The sequence below is a fragment of the Corvus moneduloides genome, chromosome 6 (genome assembly GCF_009650955.1).
Source record: "Corvus moneduloides isolate bCorMon1 chromosome 6, bCorMon1.pri, whole genome shotgun sequence".
NCBI lineage: Eukaryota > Metazoa > Chordata > Aves > Passeriformes > Corvidae > Corvus > Corvus moneduloides.
The window spans coordinates 10,095,715-10,102,082 of record NC_045481.1 but is presented as its reverse complement, the minus strand read 5'-3'; positions in this window follow the sequence as shown (position 1 = coordinate 10,102,082).

Sequence of the window (6,368 nt, the reverse complement as noted above, 5' to 3'; positions counted from 1 at the left end):
AACTGACAGAAGGTGGCCCACACAAAGTAGTACATCCTTACACACTTTGTAAACATACATGTCTGAGGAGAGGATAGACCTTCACTGCTCCTGCTAAGGAAGAAAACACAGCATGAACTCAGCCTTTATTTCACATCAGACACTCCACCCAGCAGCTCAGTCTGAAGATACACAAACATGGTTTCCTTGTCTCTGTTGCTCAGCAAATCCCTGTACTCTCCAAATAACCTCTGTGTGTGCAAGAGCAAATAAAGCAGCACAAATATTTAATACAAGTGGCCTCTCCTATAGCAACAGATGAAAGAAAGTTGCTTCTCTACAGTGACTCCTGGTGCCAGGCTGCAATCTCTCATCTGAGATCTGTGCTACCCCAAACAGGCCAGAGATTTTGGAGAAAAAGGGAAAGAAGGAAGCTTCTTCCTTTCTCTTCCTGAGTGTGTTTGCTTGAGTAGCTTTTCTCTGCTCAGCCACTGATTTTTATCCAATTTTGAAGAAGTTAATCTGAGACTTCTGTCCTTCTCTGGATTTGTTTGAAATTGAAGGAATTTGGTTTATGAGGCGAGGACAGGCAGGTGTATTGACAGAGAGGCTGCATGGTCCCAGCACCTTCAGCAACCACACTAAAGTCCTAAGGACAAGTTCCGAAGAATTGGATACTGCTCCTTCCCCTGCCCTGAACACTGAAACAAAACACTGGATGTGATATAAAATTTTGCACTGCCTCTGTTTTCCCTCTGATTGTGAGGACCCCATTTCAAACTGACCTCAATTTTCACTTAATTAGTAACCTACTTTGCTGTTCCTTTAGAATATTTTTAGCTAATTCCTGGGGATCTTGCCTAATTCTGTTTTCTTTTCTCAGAATGAAACAAGTATTGCTTTAAGGAAGATGCTTCCCCTTTTGACAACAATGACAATAGTAGTAATAATAAATAAAACACACAATCCCCAAAATTTTAAAGATGAACTGTACAGAGTCAAGCAATAAGGGTGTTTGAAGTGGCCCTAAAATCCTCGCATTGAGAATATCTTAATCCACATAGTAAGAGAAGACTAAAGCAATACTTTCTGGAGTAGCAACTTAGTCTTCAGGAAAGTTTTCTGCCACAGAAAACACCACAGTGCTGCAGGCTGCCAATCTGGTCATGTCCTAGAAGAGCAGCCACCCAACAGCTTGGTTTCTAATCTTACAAGTTATCTGAAGACATCCAAGGAAGGTTCCAAGGGCAGCTTTGCCAGAGGAAATCTACAACTTAAATGCTGTTTAGTGTCCTAGGAATGGAAAGAGATTTTTTAAAAAAATTAGTAATTCATATTGTTTGCTACCATGGTGAAGAATGCATTACCTCAACAACTGTCATGTCTCATTCAAGATGATCTATTGTTTTATGCAGTGGGGCTTTTTTGGAAAGTTTGTATTATGAATATTCCATCTACATTTGGACAGACAAGCCTAAAATTTTGAGTCTCTTCATTTGCCTTAGATTGACAGGATTCCTCTGTGCATTTTCACATCAATTCTTTCCAGAAGTAAAAACTTTAGGTTCAGCTTCGCAGGAAACTTCCTACACACATCTGTACCCTACATAGAGCAGCATATGCTGAGATTTGGGACTGAAAATCCACATGACATCATTTGCATGCTTTTTCTGCTGCCACAAGAGGCCAGTGATTGTGTAAATTCCAGTCTTCAGTATTTCACCCCCAAGTGTACTGACATGGCTCCACAGGCACATCTGCCAGACACCATCTGGAGGCTAAAAATTATAACTACAGATCAGCTGCCAGGATACCCCGAGACTTCTGACAGGAGCCAGGCACATTTCAATACTAACAAAATATCAAAATTCAACTGTTTCTCCACTCAACATTCACTGCAAGTGTGTCTGGCTACAAACTAAGGCAGGAATGCCCCACGCACCTGCACTGCCAAAGAGCTATTGGATGGGACATATTGATATATTAATATATTTGAATAAATATAGATTTATATATTACCATATTGACATATTAATATGTAATGTATTAATATATCAATATATTAATACATTTATTAGTATGGGGTGGGGTATATTGACAATACAACTCAGGGCCCTTATCCTCATGGCTGAACAGGTTATTTAGGAGAGAAGTTAGAAGAAAAGAGATCAGCTTTTGTATAGACAACCTTCAGAAATGCTCTGCACCAAGCATCTCCTGTTGTCACTTCTGGACAACCTGAGCAAGAACTCTATTCCCACCCCACAGTGAGCAGCAACCTGGTTTAGCCACTAGCCCTGGTAAAGCTCAGGATATCCAAGAAGGTGGCAAATCACACTGTTAAAAGGCCCGTTTTGAGAGATTTTTGCAATCTTAGCACTGGAGCTAGCTAGCTACAGGGAAGGACTTGCTATAGCAAGAGGCACCCAAAAGGGTCCTAAGAGAGAGCTAGTCATGCTCTGAAACTACTTCAGAAAAATACCCTGGGGAGGAACTCTTCGTGAGCACAAAGAGAAGCATTAAATTTTTATTAGCATCAGTTCAGGCTGAATAAAGCAGGCTTCCCAAACACATGGTGATAAAACATTTACACTGCATCACTGGGTTTTCTTCCAAAACCAGAAAAGCATTTAGAAGAGAAATGGCACTAGAAAATTCAGCACTGTTTCATGATGTGGAAGCTGCCCAAGAATCTTCAACATTTTCTGACTCATTCCTGTCTGTGGTGGGCAAAACCTGGGGAGGAAGGAACCAGCAAGGTAAAGGAAAGGGAAGAGTATCTGTAATGCATTCATCTGCTGTCAGTATCAGGATATATCTCATCTTTCCACTGCATCCCACACCTCAGCAGAGTGGAGGGAGCACTATATAAAGATCCAGAGACTCTACCCCAGCTCCCGAGAGCTGCACAGCACCAACTGCCAGCGTGCTGGCACAGTTCCTCTGCCGCCTCCTTCACAGCCACTCTGCCTCCTTCATCGCTCACAGAAAGATTCTCCCTGCAAAGGAGAAAGATGTGGTCCTCGAGGATCCAAAATTAGGTGACTTGTAAGGATGTTTCTAAATTATTGAGCAAATTAAAAAAGGAATTGCTATTTTTTTCCCATCATGAACAAGCACGTTATATGCGCTGTTATGACCTTAGATCTCCAGCACATATTATTTACTGGCTGTCAAGAGCCAAGACTCTTGAAAATTAATAAAAAAGAGCATTAAGGCCACATTCCAACAAAGGATTTAAGTAAGTGACAATTTCCTTTTGTTTCAAAGAGAATATTCAGCCTCTTACCTGTACACATCTCTTTAGTGAGCAGGAAGTACTGGTGCAGAGTGGTGTTTGTACGCTCCATGGCTACATGAAAACAAATGCCTTGGAATCAACAGCCTCTGAAAATGACATAAACTGCCGACCAAGTCAATACAGCTGATCTTGACACAGGACAGAATCACTCTATTTTCAGGCAGCTGCCTTGGTCACTAAGGTTATCTTCTGCACAAGTTTTTAATGTGGAGCTTCCAAGCCCAGCAATGGTTATATGTTCACTGAGGTCTCCTTGGCTGTTACCCCACTCTTCACAGTTCAATATACCTTATACATGTGGGAAAAACAAGTGAAATGGCAGCAAAAATACAAGCTTTCATGCTCAAAACCTGGTTTACATTAGGAGAAAGGTGACTGCGCTGATTTTGTTGTTGAGGATAAGAGGAGGAACTGGGCAGTCCCTAGCCCTGATTCCTACTGACCTTACCATGGTTAAACATTTAGGTCTACACAAAAGGAAGGCCAAAGAGCTGTAAAACATCTTCTGGATAAAAAAGTCTACAGATCCCATTTGTAAAAGTGGGACCTGAGTCCTTCATGTCTGTCACTGCCTTCCCTCACTCTGCATATGTAAATAAAATGGAGAAAAAACGTATTAACATTTTCTTTCCTCTTCCAGTCTCAAGGAGCCATCACACCCAGATAAATCAGGAACTCCAAGCTGTACTGTAATTTTATATAAAATATATAATACAATGGGTCTTCTGAGGTGCAACCAGTTCCAAGAAGAAGCAGATTCACCTTGTGATTATTAATTTATTCTAACATTTTTGAAAGGAAGAGATGGGGAGCGATATTGATATGTATGGCAGGTACTGACTAATATCTAAAACCTTTGGCATTACCATATGTTCCTGGAAATAACTGCCAGTGCTATTAGTTGCTGTCATGGATGACAGCATGTAAATGACTATCTAATCTGCATATACAATTAAATAATTAGATGCCATATGTAAGAGCAGTTATTTATAGGTGCAAAATGAGAGAAAAAGTTCAAACTCCATTTTTATAATATATGTTCTCTCAAATCAGATCGTCTTGACCACAGATACAGATCCTTCATTACTGAGTGCCCTACCTTAGGTTAAAAATAATTAAAATCACAATTAATACCTCATAGTATTGATTTTCCCCTGTGCTGCACTGATTCAGTAAAGCTTCGAGCCTGCTGGCAGGATGTTATAGCTGCTGTCCACAAAATGTCTGTCAACTTCTGGAGCTCACTATGAACAAAACAAGCCAGGGAAAAACCCATCCCGCTGAAGGTCCGTCCGCTGCATTCAATGAAGGCTTGATCTATTCTTATGAGCAGCTGACCTAGATTCTCTGCTTGAATGAGAGCATTTCCTAGTATCAAGGCTGCTCAGAGTCAGAAATTCATGTATTGCTTATCATGAGAGACGGGGAAAAAAAGGAAGAGGATATAAACTTAAGGGAAAGCGATGGCATCCGTTTGCCATAAAAGCTCTATCCGTATCCCCACAAAGCACTCCCCAACACACTTCTGCTCTCACTTCAGAGTCTGGAAAGGGCTACAGCCCTCCTTACAGCACATATGACAGACCAGGCAGCCACGGCTCCGTGGAGAGGCAGAGATGTACCAAAGCTGTGAAGGACACGCCCGCACTGCGGGGTGGCCAAAGCTGCCCTGGGGCCACCTGCAGCTTTCCGGCAGCTCGGAGGCAGCTCCTGCCGGCCGCGAGGCTGTGCTGGATCAAGGACTGCTGCTTCACATCATGCCAAAAGGAAATGAGCCAGCGAGGGCTGCTGAGCCCTACACTGCCAGGTCGTGGTGGGATCCAGCTGCAGACACAGTACATCCATTACCCTTGGGAAGTTAGGGAGGCCTCAACGAGGCAATGCCATGTCCTACTGGTGGGCCATGCAGGACACTTCTCCTTCTGCCGGCTCTCCAACACATGGGGAGTGCATCCTGTGGCACTCAATAACGTAAAGATAGTAGTAGGCTCAGAGGGATAGGAAGTTGGGTCAGCCCTGGGGAAAGGACCTTTTCATCCTGCTTCTGCTGCTGATCCACTTTGCCCTCATCTCCCTGAGATCCTATCCTATACAGCCACTCCACATGCCTGTATCAGAAATCTTGCATATTAACCAATAATACTCAAAAGACCACTGATCTCTGAGGGTGATCTCCAGGAAATCCAAGGGTGTCCATCACTGTGACAGGTGCTACCTTGATACCAGCCCTTGATGGCTGCTGTCACTGCTGTCATTGATGCTGAGCTGCCCACAGAGAGCAGTTCCAGGTCCAGGCCAGGGCCTGAACAACATCCACTCAGATGGGATGAGAAGGACTTGGCAGGCAGGGGCAACTCTCTCACGTGCCCCAAGGTACAGCTCCTGCCCCAGGGCTATGCTGCAGTGCTGGCCTCAGGGACAAGGACAGGAGCACAGACTGAGTCCTCAGGGTGGGCAGGAGCTGGGCAGTCAAGGGTAATTTCCTTCAATACCAAAATGTTTCAATCTGCGCCACAGATGAAGACAGAAAGCTAAACTTGCATACCTGAATTCAGGTCCACAGATCACAGAGGTATTCCGCCCATTCTGCAGACATGAACATCCCAGACTGAGGTGGCAGAAGAGGATTTCTGCTCATGTGGACCCTCACTGACTGCACCACACAGATGCAACTTACACATCCAGCCTACACAGAAGGCAAGTGACTGCTGTGGGCCATGCTGCAAGTGAGAATTCCCCCAGCCCCTCTCCTCTGAAACCTCCAGAGGGGCCACCAAGAATCACAGAATCGTGGAATATGCTGCCTTGGAAGGGACTCACAAGAATCATCCCCCAAGAAGTCCAGCTCCTGGCCCTGCACAGGACATCCCCAAGAGTCACACCATGTGCCCGAGAGTATTGTCCATAGAAGAGACTATAAGAGCTGTTTAATCACCTCTCAATTCAGATCTGGTTCAGCAAATGCAAAAACTCCACCAAGCAATGGGTTTTCCTCACCAACTTTTTTTTTTTTTTTTTGCACATGGGCAACATGCAAACTAGGTCAGTATTATTCCTACCAAAACACTTGCTATGGGTGTTACTTTTA